We start from the raw sequence: 27,021 nt of genomic DNA, 5'->3' as shown, positions 1-27,021 counted from the left end.
GGTGATGACCCGGTGTTTGGAAGCCGTCGGGGTCTGGATGGGGGACAACAGACTCAAGCTCAACCCCTCCAAGACTGAGTGGCTGTGGCTACCGGCACCCCGGTTCAGTCAGTTGATTCCATCGCTGACCATAGGGGGCGAGCAATTGCCCCCTGTGGAACGGGCGCGCAATTTGGGCGTCCTCCTAAATGCCCGGCTGTCAATGGATGACCATGTGGCAGCCGTGGCAAGGGGGGCGTTCCACCAGGTTCGCCTGGTGCGCCAATTGCGCCCCCTACTGGACCGGGATGCCCTACGCACGGTCACTCATGCACTGGTGACGTCTCGGCTGGACTACTGCAATGCCCTCTACATGGGGCTTCCCTTGGGACGCGCTCGAAGACTGCAGCTAGTCCAGAACGCAGCCGCGCGGGCTATTTTTGGGAGTACTAGGTACTTCCACGTAACACCGCTCCTGCGCGAGCTGCACTGGCTGCCTGTGGTCTTTCGGGTGCGTTTCAAGGTGTTAACCACCATCTTTAAAGCGCTCCATGGCTCAGGACCTAGGTACTTGCGGGATCGCATCGTACCACACACTTCCCTGCAACCGATTCGCTCTCACAGGGAGGGGCTCCTCCGGGTGCCGTCCACTAGGCAGTGCCAACGGGCGACACCTAGGAGTAGAGCCTTCTCTGTGATGGGCCCAACCCTCTGGAATGACCTCCCCCCCGATATCAGAACCACCACCGACTTTCTCTCCTTTCGACGAAAACTGAAGACTCACCTGTTCCGTTTAGCCGGCCTGGACCATTCATAACCTCATTATACCTCTTGGCAGATATATTTTAACTGGGTAATTTTAATTGGGTATTTTTTAGGATTGTTTATATACTGTTTTTATCTGCTTTACCTGTACAGTGTTGTATTACCTCCTCTTCTATGTTTTTATGTTTCCATGTTTGTAGTCTATTTTATCTATTTCATCTGACTGTACACCGCCCCGAGTCCCTTTGGGGAGAGGGGGCGGTATAAAAATCGAAATAAAAGGTAAAGGTAATGAAGACGAGTAGCTTTCATTAAATCATCATATAAAGTGTGAACAAAATCCCTTAGATATGGCCTTTACATAAAGAGATTTAGATCTGTCTGTCTGTCTGTCTGTCTGTCTATCTATCTCTATCTATCATCTATCATCTATCTATCTATCTATCTATCTATCTATCTATCTATCTATCTATCTATCTATCATCTATCTATCATCTATCTATCTATCATCTTCTATCTATCTATCTATCACGTCAGATAACTCTGTTTAATAGAGATGCAATGGTTCTTTAAGATAATGTGAAACTTTCAGAAGAAATCAAAAGCAATATTGACCTGAAACTGTGAATAATTATAAACTAAGCTTCACTTCACAAATCCCATTAAACTACAGCTTGTTTGAGCACATTATTACATAAAGCAAAATTGGTTGAATGGACATATTTCTCTAACCCAAAATTAATATTCAAAATGTCAAAAACAATTACATGCACATCACTGTTGGGGCCTTTCTTTCACAATATTTTCAATTCAAATTTTCCCAATTCTTCGTCACACCATGTTTTTCATTGTACAAGCCAATCTGCAAGTTATAATCTTTCCTTTCTAATCACAAATCAATTTAATGTTATCTGAGGAAAAGTACTTGCATCCATCTTTCTGAAACCTATCCAGGTTTTTTTTATTATTTACAAGTAGTTATCTAAAATGTTTTCTGTTTTCATGTATGGAAGAAAGGGGGGGATTTAAACTTTCCCCTTACTTCCTTTTTATAAGAACCCTATGATTATTTCTTTGAAATAATCTTCTTTGGCATAGACCGAGTAGCAGACTCTATAATTATTGCCAAATACTTTTCGAAAATGTGTATGTATTTTCTTTAGGAAAGAAATACAGGACCTCAGCTATTTGATTTAAAGCTGTCAGGTTTCATCCACTTTTGTATATGTAAATGTGTACCTGTAAAATAAATACCATACTTATTTGAGTGTATTTATATTGCATAATGTTGCATTTGCAATATACGGAAGAGTATGAAACCTATGGACAGTCAAATTCCAAACAACATTTTCGCTCAAAGGGTGATCTGAACAGGAATTTTCAAGCTTCAAATTAATCAATGGTCACAATTTGACAAGACATTTAGGTAGAGAGCCAGGGCACTAAAGTAGAAACCAGGATACTGTAAACCAAGTGGGTAGCTTTGAGCCAAGGGCTCTTTCTTAGCACAACCCACCTCACAGGGTTGTTGCCGAATGAAAAATGGCAGGTGGAAACATTGTGTACTCTACCTTGAGTTATACATAGTAAGGCAGGATTATTATTATTTAAAAAACAGGATCTAATACTAATAAACAGATAAAAATACTATCCTGCATTAAGAGGGTTGTTTAAACAAAAGACTGAAGTAAGTAAGTAAGTAAGTAAGTAAGTAAACTTTTATTTATAAACCGCGCCCTTTCCTAAACAGGACTCGGGGCGGTGTACAGACATATTAAAAACCATATAGATACAAAATATAGAACAAAATTACTTTTCATTTAATAGTTCTTATCTTATATTCTAAATATAAATCCAAAGAGAATCAAAACTGCGCCTCTACTTTACATCTTCCAAAAGAGCTGTCAAAACAAGAGATTAAATGAATTAGTTTGCTGCTGTAATGACTCTGATTACTAAACTTTCAAAAATATTCTTTATGAGCTCTTGGATCCCTTAAGTAATTTTAAATATGCCACTTATTTAGGAATAATATTACTATTTTTTCTAAACTATACAGCTGAGGTATGATGTAGGGCACGGGTGTCAAACGTGTGGTGTCATGTTGCCATCACACATTGCATCACAACCTTTTTCCCTTCGTTGAGCTAGGGAGGGCATGCTCTGTGCGTGACATATCCTACCCACAGGTTGCCAGTTTGACACCCCTGATGTAGGAATTAAGGTGTTAGGCTTGGTCTAGAGTGATCTTAAGTCCATGGAAACTTGCTGAACCATTCTGGACTAGTAATTATTTCTTAGACCAAGGTAAATTCACAAGGATGCTGTTGTGGAAAAAAATAATGGGGGCCAAATAAGAAAGGCAGCGGGATATAAATCTAACAAGAAAAGCATAAATATAGCTAACTAAATGCATTCTTCAAAATCACAGTAAAAAAAATTAAGATCATACATTTGGAAACATCTGTTTACTATTTTACAGTATGAGTTTCTTGAGTCTATATAACATTTTATAAATACAATGAGATAATGGACCATCTATCTCCAGATAAGAGAAACTATATTCTTTTATCTCCAAGAAAGGAAAGGCTTACCGGGAAAAGATAAAAAACAATTCTTTTCTTTGTAAAATACTTGAATGCAATAGTTTATTATGAAATTTTTCACAGATGTTATGGGCCACGGGCATGGTAAAACATTTACAGAAATACTACAGTGATGACAGTGGGGATTATATTTAGCAAACAGAATTGTACCCTACAATTAGTGTAAACAAGTGTAAGATTAAGAATATTACACCATCCCATAGAGCAGTGATGGCGAACCTTTTTCGCCTCGGGTGCCAAAAGCACATACGTGCGCGCTATCACATGAACTCGAGTGCCGACCCACATAACGTAATGTCCCAGGTCACATGTGTGGACCATGCATTTTTGCACAAGGCTTCCTCGCCACTCCCTGCTCTGGCTGCTTCCCCTTGGATAACACCCAGTGAGGGGAGAAGTTGCTCTGCCACTAACAGCAGAGATTGGGGTGGGGGTGGGAGGATGCTCAAGTGTGCTCCTGTGTCAAAAAACCTTCCCTTATCATTCTCCTGTGTAAAGATTGGGCCCTTTTTACAATGGCAGGTGTGAGTCCAGTTGCTAAATTCTCCCCTTCTATTAAAGAGGATCCTGGGCACTACAGTCAATAGACAAATGAGGAAGGGAGCTGCTGGCACAGGGGAAAGAAAAGCAGCAAGGAAATAAGGAAAAGCAGCCTTTTCCCCTCAAGGTGGTTGCTCTGTTTCACCCCCCCCTCCCCGTGCTAGCACAGAGGATCCTGCCTGGTCCCTGCAATCCAAAGGGAAATGAGGAAGAGAGCAATCTGCATGAGGGAAAGACAAGCAACAAGGAAAGAAGAAAAAGCAGCTTTTTTCCCTCAAGGTGGCTGCTCTGTTGCCCTTTAATCCATTTCAGCACCACTCCATGGAGCCTGCCCCACCCCCCATCGCCCAGGTCCTCGCTTCTCCCAAGCATTTCTTTGCCTATTTAATTTCCCCTCCGTAGCATTTTTCCATCGTGTTTCTTGCCGTTTTGGACAGGAAAACAAAGTTTGTGGGACTAAAAAAAACTCCTTTCAATCAATCAATTCCAACTTTGCGAGATCTCTCCCCCCCCCCCAAGTTGTAATTGATTGAAGTTTTTTTTTAGTCCCACAAACTTTGTTTCTCTGCACACGATGGCAAGAAACGCGATGGAGCTGGAAATCAGGTAGGCAAAGAAATGTTTGGGAGAAGCGAGGACCTGGGCGATAGTGGGTGGGGCAACCTCGATGCCATATCACTGAAATGGAGAAAAGGGCAACAGAGCAGCTAGCACGGGTGAAAGAAGCCTCTTTCCTTGCCGCTTGTCTTCTCCCCCTCCCCCCTGCTGGCAACTCTACTCATTTCTCTGTGGATTCAAGCGATCGGGCAAGATCCTTTTTAGTAGCAGGGGAGGGAGGGGGGAACAGAGCAGCCAGCACGAGTGAAAGAAGCCCCTTTCCTTGCCGCTTGTCTTCTCCCCCCCCCCTTGCTGGCAACTCTACTCATTTCTCTGTGGATTCAAGCGATCGGGCAGGATCCTTTTTAGTAGCAGGGGAGGGAGGGGGGAACAGAGCAGCCAGCACGAGTGAAAGAAGCCTCTTGCCGCTTGTCTTTCCCCCGTTCCGGCAGCTCTCTCCTCATTTCTGGTTTGCATTGGGCTGTTTTTCGCCCTTTGGAGGCTTCAGGGAATCCTCCGAAGATTTAAAAAAAACTATCGAAAATCAGCTGGCCAGCGGGCGCATGCGCACTGGAGCTGACAGGGCAATGCCTCGCGTGCCCTCAGAAATGGCTCTGCGTGCCGCCTGTGGCATGCGTGCCATAGGTTCGCCATCACGGCCATAGAGTTTTGAAAGGAGGAGAAGCAGAATTAGAAAAATTAAGATTTGATTGATTGTAGATCTCATTAAATTGCATGCATTGAGAAATCTCATTATACATGTATATTATCCAGTTATGATGTATACATGTATAGTGTTTAAAATGATTTCTTCCTGCATTGTATACAACGAGGAAACGTATTGCTCTTTCTGGATTTGAGGCCATCAAAAAGTGAAGTGCAAAAACATCAACTGATTCCATTCTTCAAATCCTTTAAAATAGGGGAAAGTGATCAAAATCTCGAGAAAGAATGACCAAGGTTCTTAGGAATCTGGAAAACTCTTGAGTAAATGAACATATTATGACCTATTTAAGCCCCTTGATACTGTGGAAGTAGTAAAATTGTTGGGTACAATAGATGGAAGAACAGAGGAAGAACAAAGACATCAGACTATACTTATTGTGATGGTGATTTATATTTTCTGCTCCGGAACAAAACACAGTTTGGTTTGTGTTTAGGGGATACTTAAATGCTAATCCACACAGGACTTTGAAGGAACCCTGAACAGTCTAATGTGATTAGAGAACACATTTTCTCTATAAAATAACATCTGTCTTAATTTATATTCCATATAAATATAGCAGTCTCTATGGTTCTGACTGAAGTGTTTGTCTGTCTGATGTTGATGGATACATTTCAGCTTGTTCAGCATAAGCAAGTAGACAAGAAAATTCAGTCAATATAATGGTTATACATATACACTTCAGAAACAAGTAAGGAATGACTTGAGGAATCCTATAAATGAAGCCCTGGTGTAATACTTTCATTCAGCACCAAAAGAAAATCATATGCCAAAAGATTGATAAGCAATCATACTAGTATAGTACAATGGTATTGGTCCATTTCCCTAATTTCTCTCAATGCAACCTATCTCAAAGGACTGCTTTTGGGATAAAAATGCAAGGAGATCCCCATGTACCCCCACTATCTTTAGCTTCTGGAAGATATAAATCTAATGAACCAATTAACTATGTCTAAACTATGAACAATCGTGCACATAGCGTTTTAGCTATTTTTCCTGTGACGGCCTTGTAAAGAGAATTTGGCACCCTGGATATGCTTATCTATTGTTCAAGGTTCAGAATATTTCTCTACCTCCCCAAGCTGTCACCAGCACTTCTTCCTCTGGACCTCAGTTTTTATTTTCTTTGCCTTTTCCAAAAAGCTACTTTAAATATTCATGCAAGAATTACAGCTAGGGTCAGGATAAATGCTATTGTACAACAAGAATGACCAAATTAGATGTGAGAGGAGAACCAGTTACAGATGTCTTCCCATGGGGGAAGTCATTAAAAGCAGAAATATGATGCTTAAAGTTATTTTCCTGACACGTCACTTAAAATTACAACTGCTCTCAACTAAACAAAACAACATTTGAATTTTCAACATTGTCCAACTGGATTTACAGATATAAGACTGACAGGACACCATATGTCTTTGATAACTCACAAAGTTCTCCTCTCTAATATTGTGACACAATTTCTCCACTGATGTTGCTAGTCTCTTCACAAAAATCATGGTTTTACTGTGGATTAAACAAGAATAAATACTTCAACGTCTATAATGTTATAGACTATGCATTCTATGCAATAATGGATAGAACAAAATTACAACAGAAAATATATGCTTCTTAAATTGCATTTGAATTTTAGTACACCTGCAGTGTCAAACACACACACACAAATGAAAAAAATATCATTTTAATGCAGTTGTTCAATTTGAATAGCCTGATGAATAAACCTTGAAACTAGTTTTTGAGAGTATTCCTGTATTTGAGGGGCTGCCGCAAAGAGGAGGGGGTCAACTTATTTTTCAAAACAGCAGAAGGCAGGACAAGAAATAATGGATGGGAACTAATCAAGGAGAGAAGCAACCTAGAATTAAGGAGAAACTTCCTAACAGTGAGGAGTGATCTGGGAATAGGGGATTTAGATATTACCCCCCTGTCATGGTCAGATCACTCATGTCTCCGGCTAGACTTCCCTGGCGCTACCCCCCACCGCGAGGAGGCGGAGCCAGTTCGTCCAAGCTGGTACCGCCCCAAGCGCCTGATGGAACCAGATAGGTTCCAGACGGAGCTTGGGCCATTACCTGTAGCCCTGACCCGCGCTCGGTCGGAGGACCTAGTGGCCGCCTGGAATAGGGCGATGGCTGGGGCCTTGGACCGGGTTGCGCCTTTGCGACCTCTCCTACGGCAGCGACTCACCCGGGCACCTTGGTATACCGAGGAGCTCAGGGTGATGAAGCGCCATAGAAGACATCTAGAGAGCAGGTGGAGGTCCTCACGCTCCGAGTCTGACCGAACACAGGTAAGAGCCTATTTACGAACCTACCTTGTGGCATTGAGAGCGGCCAAACATAGACATTGCGCCGCTCTTATTGCGTCTGCGGATAACCGCCCTGCCGCCCTGTTTAGGGTGACCCGCTCCCTCTTGGTTCAGGAGACGCGGGGGGCACCCTTACAGGGAAGAGCAGAGGAGTTTGGAGAATATCTACAGAACAAAGTCGCTCAGATCCGAAGCGGATGGGCCCCCTCCACTGGTCTGGACGGGCCGTCAACAGCGAGTCTTGTGAATCCACTCTGGGAGGAGTTTGACTCTGTTGCCCCCGAGGATTTAGACAGGTTGCGTGGACGGCTACGACCCACCACATGTTCATTGGACCCGTGTCCCTCCTGGTTGGTACTGGCATCCTGGGAGGTGACACGAGGCTGGCTTCTGGGCCTGGTGAATGCCTCGTTGGGGGAGGGATCCTTACCATCTGCCTTGAAAGAGGCGGTGGTGAGGCCCTTACTCAAGAGGTCTTCGCTTGACCCAATGGAGCTAGCTAATTATCGTCCAGTCTCCAACCTTCCCTTTCTGGCGAAGGTTGTTGAGAATGTGGTGGCGCAGCAATTTCCACGTCACCTTGATGAATCCGACTATCTAGACCCACGCCAGTCCGGCTTCCGACCCGGACACAGCACAGAGACAGCCTTGGTCGCGTTGGTCGATGATCTCTGGAGGGCCAGAGATAGAGGTTATTCCTCTATCCTGGTCCTATTAGACCTCTCAGCGGCTTTTGATACCATCGACCATGGTATCCTACTGCGCCGGCTGGAGGGGATGGGAGTCGGAGGCACCGTTTTGCGGTGGTTCGGCTCCTACCTCTCCGGCCGGATGCAATATGTGTTGACGGGGGGGCAGAGATCGACCCTGAGGCCACTCTCTTGTGGAGTGCCACAGGGGTCGGTCCTCTCGCCCCTTCTGTTCAATACATATGTGAAGCCGCTGGGCGAGATCATCCGTGGTTTTGGGGTTGAATACCATCTGTACGCTGACGACACTCAGCTGTACATTTCAACCCCGAGCCACCCCAACGAGGCTGTTGAAGTGATGTCCCGGTGTTTGGAAGCCGTCGGGGTCTGGATGGGGGACAACAGACTCAAACTCAACCCCTCCAAGACTGAGTGGCTGTGGCTACCGGCGCCTCGGTTCAGCCAGCTGACCCCATCGCTGGCCATAGGGGGCGAGCAATTGCCCCCTGTGGAACGGGCGCGCAATTTGGGCGTCCTCCTAGATGCCCGGCTGTCAATGGATGACCATGTGGCAGCCGCGGCAAGGGGGGCATTCCACCAGGTTCGCCTGGTGCGCCAATTGCGCCCCCTTCTGGATCGGGATGCCCTACACACAGTCACTCATGCGCTGGTGACGTCTCGCCTAGACTACTGTAACGCTCTCTACATGGGGCTTCCCTTGGGACGCGCCCGGAGACTGCAGCTAGTCCAGAACACGGCCGCGCGGGTTGTCATGAGGAGCTCTAGATACTCCCATGTAACACCTCTCCTGCGCGAGCTGCACTGGCTACCTGTAGTTTTTCGGGTGCGTTTCAAGGTCCTGATTACCATCTTTAAAGCGCTCCATGGCACAGGACCTAGTTACTTGCGGGATCGCATCCTCCCACATACATCCCTGCGGCCAATCCGCTCTCACAGGGAGGGGCTTCTCCAGGTGCCGTCCACTAGGCAATGCCAGCGGGCGACGCCAAGGAGTAGGGCCTTCTCTGTGATGGGCTCAACCCTCTGGAATGACCTCCCCCCCGATATCAGAACCACCACAGACTTCCGCTCCTTCCGACAAAAATTGAAGACTCACCTGTTTCGATTAGCTGGCCTGGCATAATTATAATTGTGACAACTGTTACCTCCTGGAAACATATTCTTACCTGGTTATTTATAGGGTACGGTTTTAAATTTAACTGATTTTAGGGTTTTTAGAACCAGATTTATATTCTTCCGTACAGTTCTTTTTAAATTTTTAACCTCCTCCTTATGTGTATTTATATCTGTATTTATATTTGTATTTGATACTTATTGTTTGTTGTGTGGACTGTACACCGCCCCGAGTCCTTTTCGGGAGAGGGGGCGGTCTAGAAATTCGAAGAAAATAAAATAAATAAAAATAAATAAATAAATTTGTGGAACAGTTTGCCATCAGAAGTTGCAGGTACTCCACTGGAGGTTTTTAAGAAGTGACTGGACAATCACTTGCCTGAAATGGTATAGGGTCTCCTGCTTTATCAGAGTTGGACTAGAAGACCCCCAAAGTCTCTTTCAGTTCTATTCTGATTGATTGATTGATTGATTGATTGATTGATTGATTGAACTAATGCAATATTAGGAATAAAGATAAAATTTAGCTCACCATGCATAGCACTAACCATTTGGGGTCACATTACGTAGAATAGTACAAATTTATCACAAAAGACTATGTGAGCAGGCAATACGGAATTCATTTTACCAATCACATCTCTCCCTAGAGCTTCTCCCCACAAATACTTCAAATAAATTCTGATAATGAAGCAATTTCAATTTAATGAAAACACTTTCCAATTACTATATAATTCCATGTCCTAGAATTATCGTCAACGTATTTTTGTCCCTTTGTCAAAAAGGGAGGTATATAGACACACCATTTTCTTGGCATTGTTTGTTAATGTGCTGTCAATTCTTACCCTCTACATTTGAGTTTGACAGAGGTTATGAAGCTAGAAATGTCAGTTCAGCTCCATGCAGTAATTTAAAGGACATTTACGTCTTCAGCAGACATTGAAATTACAATTCTTCAGGCATCCAGTTAGCTGTGAATATTTTGGAGCATAGCAGATATTCTATTTTTACAGCAAATCTTTAAATCAACCTACATTCCATCTTTTGCAAAATGTCTATTATTGGAATGCAGGCCTAACTGCCCAAGATCTATCACTTATATCTCAGCTTAATTGATGCTCAGAGAAGCAGTACATTACCCACTTCATGGTAGGGCTACGTTTATCGAAGTATTTCCCAATGCAGGCAAAGGAAGCATTAAAAATGCTTTCAATTTTTTTTAGAATACTGTGACTCATATTTTATCCATCCAAATTATAGATGAGAAAGGTGAACATAAACTGATCGCAGGATTTTAAAACTATTTTTGCATTTAGGCTTCAGTAAATTTTTGAGATTTTCAAAAAGAATGATATAAGTTCAGAAAAACAAGAGCCAATGTATGAATTAATATATAGATGTTGAATCAAAGCTCATTGCTTATAAAAACCAAAGCTTATTTGCAAGGACAGAAGGCTGGGGGTGGCTGGAATAGTGAATGGCACTAATATATTTCCCTCTCTGCTATACATGTCTATAACTTCTTTTACTTACCAGTACTATGTTTTCTATTCTTTGCCTAACATTTCCTATCCTGAAATTGATAGTCTCATGACTCTTAGTACACTGTTTCAAAAATGAATCTCTCATCAGAAGAATAATGTCTGTAACAAAATGCCAAAAAGAACCTTTGTAGGAATTCTAACATGGCCCATGTTTATTTAATAATGAAATCAATGAAACAAATTCCAAGGTAAGTACAGATGAGCCTGCCTCAATCTTTATTTAATTTACAAAGAGAAAGACAAACGAGATGTTTTTACATATTTGAGGTATGTAATCTAACAATTAGGCAAAAAAAAAAAATCAGGGGTACATCTAAATCTTTAACGAATTTTGATGCCCTAAAACGTATTTAAAATTGTACTTTGAAAGAAAGGAATCAAGCCACTATGTAATTAAAAAATGAATTGTATATTCTAACATAAAGCTCAAAATGAGAGTTATAATTTTTTATTTTACTAATGTCACAGCAATTCTGTTCATGTTTAGTTATGTAACTGTAAACCTTTAATCTGCAGATCACTGCTTTTAAAATAATTCAGTGCTAACATCTGTTGATTTAGGCTAAAGTTCTTCTGCAGAATTTCTGAATAAATGGTACTGCTTAACCCTTATTTAAATTGCACTAAAAACAAAACAGGAGTTCAAACTTTGTGAAATGCACAATAATTTCAAATTAAAATCACTGTGATTACTAAAATGTTAATTCCATTTTAGTGGAATTAAATCTAAATTTAGATTTTAGATTTTTGCGAAGACACTGTTATAATCGGGTATATTTGATTTTGAGGGATGAACATATGTGGCAACAGTATTTCCAGAGCAAATAATGTAGCTATTTTTAGCCTACTATCAAGTATTTTAAGTATTTTGGCAATGAAAAGCATTGCATACATAAAGCTGCAGGAACCACCGCAATACTTAAAATAGAACGATCAGCACTTGCGAATGGTTTTCCATATAACTGATCCTATGAAGTTTAAGCAGTTTTATATATGGATCTTCATAATCCCATGAAATGAGAGTTTTCTATTAAGAGACTTCTAAGAATTGTTGGGCTGTGTAAACTCTGTGGTTAGATATGAAATTTGCTTTGTTTGTTAAATTACATGCATTTGAGCACAATGCAAGATAAGGTGTCTTAGCCATACAGCACTTGAAGAGCTTGAACTGGAGAATTATATTCCCCAAAAAGTCACTTTCTACAGGCAATATTCCACCAGAGAAAAGCTGCAAACATACCTAATTATTTTAACATTTTCATTTGATCTACCTTTTAAAACGATTATCTAATTTGAATTTCCCAGCTTATCATGTAGAATGGTTATTATTCATATTTTCCAAATTTTGCAGTATAGATCCTGACTAAGGTAAAGATAAAGGTTTTCCTCGCACATATATGTGCTAGTCGTTCCCGACTCTAGGGGGTGGTGCTCATCTGTTTCAAAGCCGAAGAGCCAGCACTGTCCGCAGACGTCTCCATGGGCATATGGCCAGCATGACTAAACGCCAAAAGCGCACGGAATGCTGTTACCTTCCCATCAAATGTGGTCCCTATTTTTTCTACTTGCATTTTTACATGCTTTTGAACCGCTAGGTTAGCAGAAGCTGGGACAAGTAACGGGAGCTCACTGGGGATTTGAATTGCTGAACTGCTGACTTTTCTGATCGACAAGCTCAGCATCTTAGCCACTGAGCCACCTCTAGATCCGTGATGGTGAACTTATGGCATGTGTGCCACAGGTGGCACGCAGAGCCATTTGTTAGAGCATGCGAGGCATTGCCCTGTCAGCTCCACTTCAGCCTTCATTTTCAGCCATTTTTCACCCTCCAGAGGCTTCAAGGAAACCTCCTGAAGCCTCTGGAGGGCCTCAGGGGGAGGGGGCAGGGGAGGCCATTTTTGCCCTCCCCAGACTCCTAGAAAGCCTCTGGAGCCTGGGGAGGGTGAAAAACGGGTCCATTGCATGGCAAAAGAGGGGGGGGGTCACATATAAAATTATGGGTTTTATATTGGGCACGCCTGTGCACAATCCCCCTGCACTCCCCTCACTTTTGGCACGCGATGGGGAAAAGGTTAGCCATCACTGTTCTAGATCATGATTAAAATTTCTTAAAGAAATGTATTATTACAGATAAATAAACAACTTTATTTGTACACTGTAATATATATTCCATATTTCAAGGCATTTAATATAATTTGATAAAAAATAAATAAAGTAAATATAGTTTAAAATATAGTACAATAAACAAACGTGTGTGTGTGTGTGTGTGTGTGTGTATAATTTGACAATTAATAGCCAAAATAGAGAAAATGAGACGAAATACCTGAAGGTTTATGTTTCTTAGCCCAGAAGGTGAAAATACTTTTTTGCCTATTAAAATGAGAGACCTCTAGTTGCAGAGGTATCTTAAAGGACTTTTCTAGTCAGACAGTTCCTTGGTGGAAGAGATAGTCCCTTAGTTAGTCACGCTCCAAGCAATTCAGAGTTTTAAAGAGAGTATTGTGATACGGTGGTTAAGGAACTGGACAAGGACCCTGGTTAAAAATCCCTCCCTTCAACCTTGCCAGTTTACTGGGCGATGGAACAGGATTCCCTCAGATTCAGCTGAATCTGCCTCTCTGAGTTAGTGAGGGAAAAACCTGGAAAATTATGAATTCCGTTTTGGTTCCTAAAGGAAAGGCAGGACATGAATCTAACAAATAAATTTACCTGATATCAATACCAACACTCTGAATTGCTCAATGGGCTATCACTGTGGACCTTTCAGAACAAGGATCATATATGGTCATTGTCAGGGGTAGACTGCTGGGGGTTCGCACGGGTTCAGACGATCTTTTAGCTAGGATTCTGCCCAGTTCAGTGAACCCTCAAATGCCACCCCTGGCTGGCCACACCCACCCTGCTCTGCCACTCCCACCCCACCCCGCCCATCCCAGGAGTCTCCACACAGCCCAGTCATCATGCCAGGTAAGTGTTCAACCCACATGGGGGTCCAGGGAGAGGGGGAAATGGGCCTACCAGAGGTTCCAGAAGTCCAGAAACAGGCCTATTTCCTGCCTCCGGAGCCCAAGGGAAGTAGTTTTCACCCTCACAGAGGCTCGAAAAAAGTCTCTGGAGCCTGGGGTGGGAGAAAAACACCCCCTGCCATGGTGCAAGAGGCCAGGGATCAGGGATAGGCTTCATCATGGCCACGCCCACCCAGCAAGGGAGCAATGAACCCATTACTGCAATTTTTGAAGCCTACCCATGATCCCTGTACTTTGCATTGTTAGTAGCCTAGCTGCCTTTGTTTGCGCTGAATGCAACTTTCAAACATTTTTTCTTAATAAAATCATATTTTAACAGGATATAACTAAAGTGTAGGTTATTATCACTCAATCTAAACAACTTAAAAGGGGTCACAGGTAGCAAATTTGTAAGAGTAATTTGGTAAGGGCATGTCCTACCAAACAGCCAGTAAATCGAGTGACAACTGATGATTCAGACACTGAACTTGCTCTTTCAAGAGGAATGCAACTCTGTCCAAAAATAATCTCAAAGTCCAGATTCATATTAGACAATTTTGTCTGAATTATTTTTATCCCTTTCTCTCTCACCCAGTGCATTACGGAATCTTGAGTACTTGGAGCTCAATGATAGCCCACTATCATCAGGATAAGAGTCCCCACTCCAAAATGCTAGGTAATCTGGAAGTTTCATGAAGATGTGGAAGTCCACAAAGAATGAAATGGAAACGGATTAGAAGCACTGTAAAGTAAGACCTTTATACCCAATGACTTCAGGTGTTCCAGAATTATACCATGACTGATGTCATAGTATGAATCATAGTCATAGACTGGAGTAGACATGGCAAAAGGTCAGCCAATGAGGAGTGTTTGGATAGACATGGTAACAGGTCAGCAAATGGGGACTGTTTGGAAACTGAAACACAGTATTTGTGTGTAAGGGGGCCATAAGAGACAGTTTGGAGTCTGGGCATGGCTTAGACTTGCTGAACTGTATATAAATAAATAAATAAATAAATAAATTGAATTTATTAGCCGCTCCCTTTCCAAGTAGGACTCGGGGCGGCGTACAATGGAGCATATAAAACATAGAAAATGTATAAAAAACAAATAGACATACATACATACCAAACACATATACACATACACGGACACGGACACGGAGGAGGTAACAAATTACATCATATAGACAGTTAAAATTAGCATTAAAATACCCCAATTGTAAGAACTCAATATGTAATTAAAAATTTAACGTTTAAAAACAATTTAAAAAACAGTTAGGAGGAATAAGAGAAAAATTACGATTGAGCCAGGCCAGATAATTGAAAGAGGTGGGTCTTCAGCTGTACACGGAAGGAGCGGAGATCGGACGTAATCCTGATGTCACGGGGGAGGTCATTCCACAGGGCTGGGCCCATCACAGAGAAGGCTCTGCTCCTGGGTGTCGCCCCCCGACACTGTTTGGCGGACGGCACCCGGAGAAGTCCCTCTCTGTGTGAGCGAATCGGTCGTAGGGATGTGTGGGGCAGGATGCGATCCTGCATGTAACTAGGCCCTATGCCATGAAGCGCTTTAAAGATCATAATCAAAACCTTGAAACGCACTCGGAAGACCACAGGAAGCCAGTGCAGCTCGCGCAGGAGAGGTGTTACAGGGGAGTATCTAGTCCTCCCCATAATCACCCGCGCGGCCGCGTTCTGGACCAACTGTAGTCTCCGAGTGCATCTCAAGGGAAGCCCCATGTAGAGAGCATTGCAGTAATCCAGGCGAGACGTCACTAGCGCATGGGTGACTGTGCGTAGGGCATCCCGGTCCAATAAGGGGCGCAATTGGCGCATCAGGCGGACCTGATGGAACGCCCCCCTTGCCACGGCTGTTACATGGTCATCCATGGACAGCCGGGCATCTAGGAGGACGCCCAAATTGCGCACCTGTTCCATGGGGGCTAGTTGGACGCCCCCAATGGCCAGAGATGGAAGCACCTGGTTGAACCGGGAGGCCGGAAGCCACAGCCACTCCGTCTTGGAAGGGTTGAGTTTTAGTCGGTTGCCATCCATCCAGACCCGTACGGCCTCCAGACACCGGGACATCATTTCGACAGCCTCATTGGGGTGGTTCGGGGTGGAAATGTATAGCTGAGTATCATCAGCATACAGATGATATCCCACCCCAAAACCACGGATGATCTCGCCCAGCGGTTTCATATATGTGTTGAACAGGAGAGGCGAGAGCACCGATCCCTGTGGCACTCCACATGTGAGTGGCCTCCGGGTCGAACTCTGCTCCCCTGCCAACACACGTTGCGTCCGATCAGAGAGGTAGGAGCCAAACCACCGTAAAACGGTGCCCCTGACTCCCAGCCCCTCTAGCCGGCGCAACAGGATACCATGGTCGATGGTATCGAACGCCGCCGAGAGATCTAATAGGACCAGGATAGAGGAACAACCCCTATCTCTGGCCCTCCAGAGATCATCAACCAATGCGACCAAGGCCGTCTCAGTGCTGTGCCCGGGTCGGAAGCTGGACTGGCGCGGGTCTAGATAATCATTTTCCTCCAGGTGACGAGGGAACTGCTGTGCCACCACACTCTCTACAACCTTCGCTAAAAAAGGAAGGTTGGAGACCGGACGATAATTGACTAGGTCCGTTGGGTCCAGGGAAGGCTTCTTGAGCAGGGGCCTCACCACCGCCTCTTTCAAGGCGGCCGGTAGAGACCCCTCACCCAACGAGGCGTTCACCAGGCCCAGGAGCCAGTCGCGCGTAACCTCCCAGGATGCCAGTACAAGCCAGGAGGGACACGGGTCCAATAAACATGTGGTGGGTCGCAGACGTCCACGCAACCTGTCCAAATCCTCGATGGCAACCGAGTCGAACTCCTCCCAGAGCGGTCCCTCAAGACTCGCCACGGGCGTCTCTACTGGACCACTGAAAGGGGCCCATCCCGTCCGGATTTGAGCGACTTTGTCCTGTAGATATTTCCCAAACTCCTCTGCTCTGCCCTGTAGTGGGGCTTCCCGTGGTCTCTCAAACAAGAGGGAACGGGTCACCCGAAACAGGGCGGCAGGGCGGTTATCTGCAGACGCAATAAGAGCGGCACAATGTTGACGTTTGGCCGCTCTTAATGCCACGAGGTACGTCTTCAAATATGCTCGTACCTGTGCTCGGTCAAATTCGGAACGGGAGGATCTCCAACGACTCTCTAGGCGTCTCTTGTGGCGTTTCATCACCCTTAGCTCCTCGGTAAACCAAGGTGCCAGGGTGGTTCGTCGCCGCAGGAGAGGCCGCAGAGGCGCCACCCGGTTTAGGGCCCCGGCAGTCGCACTATTCCATGCGTCTACCAGGTCCTCCACCCGGGGGCGGGTCAGGTCCACAGGGGGTGGCCCAAGTTCCGTCTGGAACCTATCTGGTTCCATCAGGCGCTTGGGGCGGAACCATCTAATACCTTCCAGTTCCGCCTCCTCGCGGCGGGGGGTAGCACCAGGGAAGTCCAGCCGGAGAAGTGAGTGATCCGACCATGACAGGGGAATAATGTCTAGATCCCCTATTCCCAGATCACTCGTCCACTGGCCAGAGACAAAAACAAGGTCCAGGGTGTGGCCTCCCTCGTGAGTAGGACCCTGAATTAACTGGGTCAGGTCCATGGCTGTCATGGAAGCCATGAACTCCCGCACCCCCTCAGACGCTTCTCCCATCGACGGCAGGTTAAAATCCCCCATCACTAAAAGTTTGGGGGTCTCAACCGCCACCGATGAGATCAGCTCAAGGAGTTCGGGCAGGGCCGCTGATGTATAGCGAGGAGCCAGTTATACTATCAGCAGGCCCAACTGCCTCCCTGGGCCCCATCTCACGACGAGGGACTCACACCCGGATGTCTGCGGCACGGTGAACTCTCTCGGCTCTAAGTCTTCCCGGATAATCACTGCTACCCCACCGCCCCTTCCCTGGGCCCGAGGCTGGTGAAATGCTCGATAACCTGGTGGGCACATTTCCACAAGGGGTAGACCTCCCTCGTGGCCCAACCAGGTCTCGGTTATTCCGGCGAGGTCCGGCTCCCCCTCCAAAATTAGATCGTAAATGAGGGGGGCCTTATTGACAACGGACCTCGCGTTGCATAACAGCAGTCTCAGGCCTTGGGTCTGTAGATCCTGACCACCTAGTATGCAGGGGTTGGTACAAACGACCGGGAATGACCAAAAGCCCCGGTCTCCCAACCGACTACGCGTTCTTAAATTGTCCTCACACCTGCCCCTCCCCACGACCGTTGGTATTAAGGAGCCCTGAACAGGAATGCTATCTTCCCTCTCCTCCCCCACTCCGCTCCCTCCTCTTTCGACCACACCTAAGTGCCTGGCTCTACCATCCCTCCTAACCGGTTCCCCCCCCACCCCTAGAACCCCTTACAATTTTTAAAAAAGAATTTATTAAAAAACCCCTCAATGTGCGCTTCCTCCACCTCTCTGGGTTAATAAACCCGTCCTCGAGTTGGTTTGGCTTCTGTAACTTTGCAATTTCTCTACAATATATAGACTGTATCTCTCTACTCTGTAATGACTTGCTTCTATGAATATTGCTTCTGTGTTTCTGATTTTGTATGCTGTCTTCTGTTGTATGGTATTGTATGTAATGAAGTTTCTTATGTAACTGAATCCTGCAAAAGTCCATTTACTTGTGTGCTGGTTGGATGTGCTGCACAAACTCTGACAACTGTGATAGTATGACAAGCTGTTTTAACACAGGGGTGTCAAACTCATGTTCCGAGGGCCGAATGTGTCACATGCTGGCCACACCTACCCCCAATTTAGCAAAGGGGGGGAGGGAAGTCCCGATACATCATGTGACAACATGACACCGCAACACCCCCGTGTTAAGAGTTCTAAGAAAGTAATAAGACTTCATCAGCCTGGAGGCTACCTGTTTACTGCCGGCTTGAAGAACTTCCCTTGGGTCAATCAGGGACGTCCCTGAGACCAGCAAGGCTTTGTCTTCCTGGTCACCATCTCTACGGGACGGTTTAGGTCCAGCTGGACCATCCAGCGGCAAAAGTGTCAATGGCGGTCTCGGAGTGTCAAGACCGCACGTTGTGTCATCGCGACGTGGCTCCTCCTTCAGGTCTGGGTCCCCTTACCGCACTGCCAGTTTCTGGCACTGTCATCCATCAAGGCATCCAAAGCAGAGCTGGTACCATACCTCAGTGGAAATTTAGAAAATAAAACTCATCTGAATGTGGGTTGCAAACTCACCACCTTCTCATTTACATTTCCTAAAAATGGCATGATTAAAATTACCCTATAAGTGAACAGATTTCCTAAATCTGGTTACTGTCTCCTTTGGGCAGAGAGGAACACAACCCCCTCCAACAAAAAGTACCTTTAACCAGCGGGAACTACCATGTTACTCAATTTGGAGAAGAGCCGTGGTGGTGTAGTGGTTAGAATGCAGTACTGTAGGTTAATTATGCTGACTGCTGGCAGTTTTATTCTCACCAACTAAAGGTTGACTCAGCCTTCCATCCTTCTGAGGTTGGTAAAATGAGAACCCAGATTGTTGGAGGCAATATGCTGACTCTGTAAAACCACTTAAGAGATGGCTGTAAAGTATTGTGAAGTAGTATATAAATCTAAGTGCTATTGCTATTTAATCTAGCAGGACAGTTAGAAGTCAAGTAAGCAGATGGTAGCACTCATCTATCCACAAGTCAAAGGGAACCCCAAATAATAGGATTAAGGGTTGACAATATTATAACTTTATGATCTGCCTCAACACTTGGGCCCAATAGTATCAATAATGATGCCATTGGCTTTGTGTACAAAGAATCAATCAAATTATTCATTCTTCTGGCTCCACTCCACAAATATCTTGGTGGAGGAAAACGTGTTCTGTGTTGATGCAGTAGAAGCAGTGGAAAAAACATTCTGAGCTGCCTTTGTTGCAGAAAAATAGGAGATGTCTTCAGATTGGCCAGATTCAGAGGCAACCTGATTTGTCACTGGAATTCTTCCACTTAGGGTACAATTGACATCCTATCCCATCATCACTCTCAGCTCCCACCATAGGAAACCAAAGATGCGATATGGTTCTGAGACAAGAAAGAGGATAGATTCAGTTGCCCAGTCATTTCAATTTTAAACAGATCAGCCAGTTCATTAATTTCCTGACATATAAGAAATTATCCAAATGCTTTCATGAAGCCATTCACATCCATTAGCAGCTGGACCCATTCCTGTTAATGGGTCCAGAAACAAAAGTTTATATCAGCCATCAATCTAAACTGGGCAGGGAGCAACTTGCCTCTCCCAAATGAGAACCAATTCCAGCTGCAGAAAACAAAATCTAACATATGTTCTGCTATATGTGTGGAGTCAAAGAATAGTTGGGATAGGTGTATGATGATAATAGAAGGCATGAGATCCTGACCCACTCCTATTTCAGAAGCCATGATGTGCATCCAGAAATCTTCTAGAACAAAGAATGTAATCAAGATCTCCCTGGCTCGCTCAGTAAGGATGGCAGTGAAGCAGATAAGTGAACAGTACTATGCATTAACAATATTTCTATACTATGTCATCCATCCAAATGCAGCGTCATGCACTCAGAATTGGCAGACTACCAGATGGAACATTTGGTCAGTAAGATGATATTCCTATAGAGTAGATAGACACAGCCACTCCAGCCTAGTCTGCCATACCACAGAATAGCCTGGTAGAAAAAAAACCCAGCAAGAATAAAATCCTCCCCTCCTTTTATTTTTAGTGAAATCTCTGCAATATATGTCGGGGCAGATGCCTTAGCAGAAATCCATCTTGCACTGAACAGGGTAGGAGGCCACCATCATTATACCTTGACTTCCTTGCTTAGGCTGCAATCTGAAAGGAAAGGAAGCCAGAAAACAACCTGACCACTTTATTCTGCAACTGACTTACTGCACCCTTCCAGGATGTAATAGGAAAGATCCATCTAAAAATAAATATTTCATGCAGAGTTATTGAAAAGGTCTACAGAGGCAAGTCTTTCTTTCTCGCTTTCTTGTTAGAACTAAAGCTAAATATGAGGAAATGTGGATTTTTAAAAAAACGTATTTAAACAATACATAATTAAACTGTGGAATCTGCTGCAATTAGATATGAAGTTGGTCATAACTTCAAAGTCCTAAACAGATTCTTAAAAGGTCATCAATAGCTGTTTGTTTATTACCTCCAGAATGATAGGACAGTGTACATTCAAAACTCGCTGTGCGATGAGCCTGGTTTCAGACATGGCTTCTTGTGGCTCTTCACATATCCATACAGACACCCAAAACAGTTTGAATTGTTTGTTGAGACATTTCCATACGACATAATTTTGATAAAAAGGAAAGGAAGACAGATGGGCTGGCATCAGTATCAGATGCTCTGCGACATTACAGGTAGGGTTTCAAACTCTGGGAAATGGAGACAAAGGTGTCAATAGACTTAGCGCTAATAGCCTCCTGAAAATGGACTGTTGGTTTCAATCCAGAGAAAAGGTGGGTATTGATCCTAAAATGCATTAGGCAGTGTTTGCACTGCTGAAGGAATGGTCTGAAGGTCCACAATGCATTTGAGAGAACAATTTGGGAGAAGAGTGCCAAAGAAGACTGTTGCAGGACCTAATCTACGGATTGCAGGGAACCTTAGGTGGTGTAACAAAATCAAAAGTTTTACCTGCCTAACCATCACTAGCTATAGCAATTCCAGCTGCCACTTCATCTGACTTGGAAAGAAAAAAAGGTTACTGCCATTAATTCTCAATTAAGAAGGAGAATAGGTAGGGGTACAGTTAAAATACTGCCCACAGCCTGCCCACACTTTACTCTGAAACACTTTACAGTATGTTAAATCTGTATCATTGGTAGGGATGTAGTTAGAATAGTGCACATAGATAGGTAAATTTATATCATAACCTGCATGCACATAGAAGATTCAACCTGAAAGATGGAGTTCAGGAAAAAATATCTAATTTGCATTTTTGAAATTCTGTTTTATTAAAGAAGAAAAAATGGTGATGAAAGAAAAAGAAGCAAGCACCCTTACAAGTCTTGAGGCTAAGGAAATAAAACTGACTTTGCTGTGTTTTATCAGCTATTTGAATAAAATGGGGGGGGGGGAGACGGACATGCCAAATTCTAATTTGCACTGCTTCTTTCAACCTTTTTCAACAGACCCCATGACAAGCTGATATCCGTAGCGGCCACAGGGAGACCGCTATCACCCTCTTTTTTATAGTTGTGAGTTTCCTGATTGAACATTGCATGACACATAATGCTTGATTTTTCTGAGCTGTTTACTTTGCCAATAGAGTCCTGTTGTTGTCCAAAGCGGTTTAAGAACTGAAAGAGGTCATAATTTAAATTATTAAGTACACCTCTATACAGAAAGCCAGCTTGGTGTATTTCCTTCCTTATTTATTTAAAAGATGTAGAGGGTCACCCATCTTAAGCAACCTTGGGTGGTTTACAAGAGCCATTAAACCAATAAATAAAACAATGAAAATAAACAATCATACACCATAATTGTCCCTCTATTTATTTATTTAAAAGGTAGGGTCATGGTATCAGGCTAGAAACTGGGCGACTGTGAGTTCTAGTTTCAGACATGAAGCTGACTGGGTAATCTTGGGCCAGTTACTTTCTTTCAGGATTAGGGAAGAAGCAACTGCAAACCACTTCCAAAAAGAATTGCCAAGAAATCCATGGAGACTTATCCAAGCGGTCATCAGGAATCAAAAACTGATTCTCATACACAAAAAAGTTCCCACCTCGAAATAGTTGTAACATTAATCACGGATTTCCCAGTCCATTTCTCAATTCGTCTGTCCTCCTTGTAGTGGAATTTAAGTTCAAAAAAGTCACTATGGGAGACTTTTAATAAGCTTAATTGTAGCAAGTGCAGAACAGAGTTACGATGTGATCGAAAAAGCCCATTTCATCAGTATTATAGCATAAACAGAGGGAGCTGGCAGTAATAGCCTTTATCTGGTGAACCTGATAGTTCTGTTCTTTCAACCTAAGTAATCTCCCTAGGCTCTTCCAACAGTAAAGTAGGCCAACCCTAAAATTCCACTATGAGCTTCTTAGAAGAATAAGATATCACATGCGACAGTTAAATAAGACCACCAATAGAAAATTAAAATGGCTAAATGGGTATGAGGACAGTTCTTTGTAGATACAATTCCCACCACCGCCTCACATTGGAAGAAAGATAAGAAAATGAACCTTGCAAAATGTATCAGAGTTCATATTCTTAATACTTCAGAAACAGCATGAACAAACTGTTCCCACTAATCACAATCGGTATCTAATTGCATATTGCAAATTCAACAGTATACACAACTGCAATCAGTTGTTTGTGAAATCTCCAGAACTTTCCTGATACTTGCAAAACGTATAGTACCTTGAATTTGCTGATGCAGCCTTTGTGTTTATACTCTGAGCATTAATCATCAATAATGCACTATAACCCCTATCCAATCTGGATTTTGCCCTTTAGAAATGGCAGGATCCCAGATCATCCCATTCTATGTCTGAAATTAAATTGCCCAGTCAACTTCTTACTTGTTAGCCCCCTTGTTTCTATTATCCAATGAAATGCAACAGGGCAAATGTGATTAGAACTCAAAGTTTCATCATCCTACCGCAGCAACAGCTTGGACAATCAGCAATTAGTTTAAGCTTAAGGTCCTACAATGTCACTGAACCCCAGGAAAAGCACAAGTGATGTGTGAAACAACTGCGTTCAGCAGAAAGAAAGATAAACCTTATTGGAAAAAGTTCAACCTTTAAAAGAGCTTGAAGTGATCTGACTAAAAAAGGAATTTTAATTACTCATGGTGATAAAGCAGGTCCTTGAGAGTTTATGTTCCCTCCCAGCAAAAGACAGGGAAATTGCTGTTTATTAGTTAATATTTACCCAATGTGTTCTTATTTTGATTCTTATTTATAATAGGCAAGATGAAATGAGGAAACAATTAAGAGAAGGAGGTTGTTTAAGAGTAAATGGAATATATAGTGGTTATTCCTTTTATTTTAATCTCTTTACGGTTTCCTTGAATATGAAAGTGTTGATTAAAAATTTGGAGGAGAAAAGTTCATTATTTAAATTGATTCGTAAAGCTTCATGGGAAGGATGCATATGTGCATATTTATAAGCATCATCAAATAACTTTGCTCTTATGGTTCATTTACTGAAAATAAATGTATTTAAATTGAGAAATGTAAGAGGAAAGGCTATCATAGAATACTACTGTACATTGTGGTATAGTAAAGATTGCAAGACAAGGGAAGCATGCAAATACAACGTCAATCTTCATCCATAAAAGTCAGAAGTTTTCAAAAGGATTATCATCATATTTGGTAAAATGTAAGCTGGTAAAAATATTTCATACTTAGAAAAAAAAGGTATATACAGATGTTAAAGCTTTGCCGTTAATCATACAGTCAATCAATCCCATCATTATTATAAACACTACAGAATATTTATTATGAAGTCGTTTAAGAAAAAATATATTCTACTTTCTACTAACAAGTATAACTAGCAACATTACATATATGATTGTTTATTGAAGTTATTTTTCCTATTTGTGTTGTCTTTCCATTTTCCCTGCAGTATCTGTTACATGTTTTCCCCGCTAGTCTCTGTGATATTGCACTGTAATATTGCAGCTGCTGTATATTTAGGCAGTACCAATCTCTCCCTGTAAAACCATTCTGAGAGAGACAAACCCAGAGATTAAGCACTGCTGGGAGATAAAAGTAGCTCTATGCTTTTAATTGGAATGTTAAGATTACAACATATAACCTGGACTTCATTTACATGGGCTAGCTTTTTCTGCCCCTTTCATAGTCTGATAAGAGAAAGCAAGAAAGGTTCTCATATGAGCACATGAGTTCAAGATATAAGAAAAAGAGATAAAAGAATGGAGCGGGGAGAGATGGGATAAAGAGGAAGCTGATACTCTTAATAATTTTTAGCTACCTACACTTATTTCTTACATTGTATAGTATTTCTTACATTGTAATGTTGCATACCCTACACAGTAGGGATTTTGTTTTGGAAATGATGAGCAACAAGCAGTTTTTCCACTTGTTTGGGGGGGAAAACGGTATTATTTGTGGTCTGATTTGTAAAAGAAAGCATAAATAGGAAGGCGGATTCTTTTTACCTAGACTTAAGGATCTTCATTTTTCTGTCTTGATTTAACGATCAATCACAGAGAGATGGGGAGAGAGAGAGAGAGAAGGAGAGAGAGAAGGAGAGAGAGAGGGGAGAGAGAGAGAGAGAGAGAGAGAGAGAGAGAGAGAGAGAGAGTTGTGCCAATTGGTTTCTATATATGGAGTGGCAAGATTAAGTCTTTTGGGGTGGTGCGAAGTTCGTTAGCTGCTAACTCCCGATCCGCACGGCTCCCTTTTCTTTTAGGAATCCGGGAAGAGGGGGGAGAAATCAGAGACAGGGGACAGGTCCCTGATGCGATGGGTAGTCGAACCGAAGCTACAAGAGGTAATAAAAATCCTCCAGGCCAGCAGGCGGCTGCTGCTGCCGAAAAGGGATGAGTGGGGGAAATCAGTGCTTCCTAAGGGTTACGCGCACACAGAGTGACCCTGTAAAGCGAGGACCCGGGAAGGGCGGGAGAGAGATTGACCGAGGAGGGTGTTCAAAAGAGGCCAAACCCGTCCAAAGATCCCGGTGGAAAAAACTAGCACAAGGCGGATCTCCGGGCGCTCAATCAGAAACGGCGGCTGGCGTTTAACTCCGTGGCGGAATGGCTACTATCTTTGCGAAGACAGCCTGGCGGGGCATCAGCCCATCAGGGCAGAGTCCTTTTTCCTCTGACCTCAAGCCAAGGGTAGGACGGCGTTTTTCTCCGGCGCATCCTTAGCCTCCCGCTCTGGCGAAGGGCGCACGGAATCTCCTCGGATCCCTTTCGCTCCCCCTTTTCAGCCGCGGGGACCGCTAAAAATACAAGGCGCGGAAGTGAGGCGGCTCACCTGCGAGCTGTTTATGGCCCGGCACCCAATCCCGCGTTTCCCGCTTTCCGGAGGAAAAGTGCTGCGAAGTAAACCCGAGGCAGGAGGCGGCTGCGTTTGCCCGGGTGCAAAGGAACCAGATCTGCGGAGCGCTTTGGCGCGCTTGGCTAACCCTGAAGAGAGCCGCGGCGATCTCTGAGCCGAGCCTTCGCCACCTGCAGAGCGGCAATGCTGCTTGCTTTGGGAAACAGCCCGGCGGACCTACCGGAGGAGCCTGCTAGCCACGCCCCCGCCCTCAAAAGCGCCTCCCGATTGGTGGCTCCGTCGAATCCCACTCGCTTCTCCCTCCCTCTCTGGTGTGCGCAATTTGGAGGCTGCTGCTTTTTTTTTTTTGCGGGGGGGGGGGGGGGGAATGAAAAGGGATTCCGAGGATAAGGCAGAAGCAGCCCCTGCTGCCTTCAGAGATCTGCTGCGTTTGGCTCAGGACGGCGGAAGAAACTAAAAGGGAGAGTAGCATGAATCTGTCCACGTAGTTAGCAGGAATTTGAACCGGATTCGAGAGCCTTTTGCTCTTTAAAGCAGCTGATAACTTTTTGAAAGCGATGTTGAAGAGTAGAAAAAAAAATATGGCTTCTGGGTGGTGCGCCTGGGAGAACAGCAGTTCCTCACAGAAAATAACAACATCTTGATCTCTTGGATGCAACAAAGGTGGTGCAGAGGTTCTCCATCCGCAACATTAAAGGTATGTGCCTTCAGATTTCCCACATACAGTACAGTACTTCAGTTGCAAGGAGAGAAACAAAGAAGCAAAGAGAGAAACAAAACAAACCAACAAACAAGAAAAAAATATGTCCCAGCAGTTTATTGCTCAAGGCGGCAGAAAAGAAAGAAAAGGAAAGAAAGAACAATTTGTGTCATGCCCGAATCGTCTTCAATACAAGCCTTCCGGCTAATGTTGGACTTTGATGCTATAATCCAAGGAGTGATGACAGTTGCAATGTGCAGGACACTCAATTGCCATATGCACAGGTATAGTATTATATAAGAAGAGACTGAGCATATGGAAACGTGTAGCTTTTTACAGGTGGGAAATACAGTGAGGCTGATCCCCAAAATAGCCAAGTAATTCATGGCAGAGAACAATAAACTTGTAAACTAT

At 43.8% G+C, this 27,021-nt stretch overlaps 1 protein-coding gene across 1 annotated transcript in view; it reads right to left on the bottom strand.

The window, feature by feature from the left end:
* The window catches only part of EPB41L3 (erythrocyte membrane protein band 4.1 like 3), a 154,811-nt gene extending 128,716 nt beyond the window's left edge, over positions 1–26,095 (bottom strand). Inside the window, exon 1 of the mRNA XM_081950967.1 lies at positions 25,884–26,095. The gene's annotated coding sequence lies outside the window, so the exon portion shown is untranslated. The remainder of the gene's footprint in view (positions 1–25,883) is intronic.
* Between the last annotated feature and the right edge of the window lie 926 nt (positions 26,096–27,021).

Source organism: Natrix helvetica, assembly GCF_964273705.1.
Source record: "Natrix helvetica genome assembly, chromosome: 4".
In the NCBI taxonomy this organism is placed as follows: Eukaryota; Metazoa; Chordata; class Lepidosauria; order Squamata; family Natricidae; genus Natrix; species Natrix helvetica.
The sequence above is the reverse complement of the archived record's forward strand: the minus strand, read 5'-3'. Positions and strand labels throughout refer to the sequence as shown.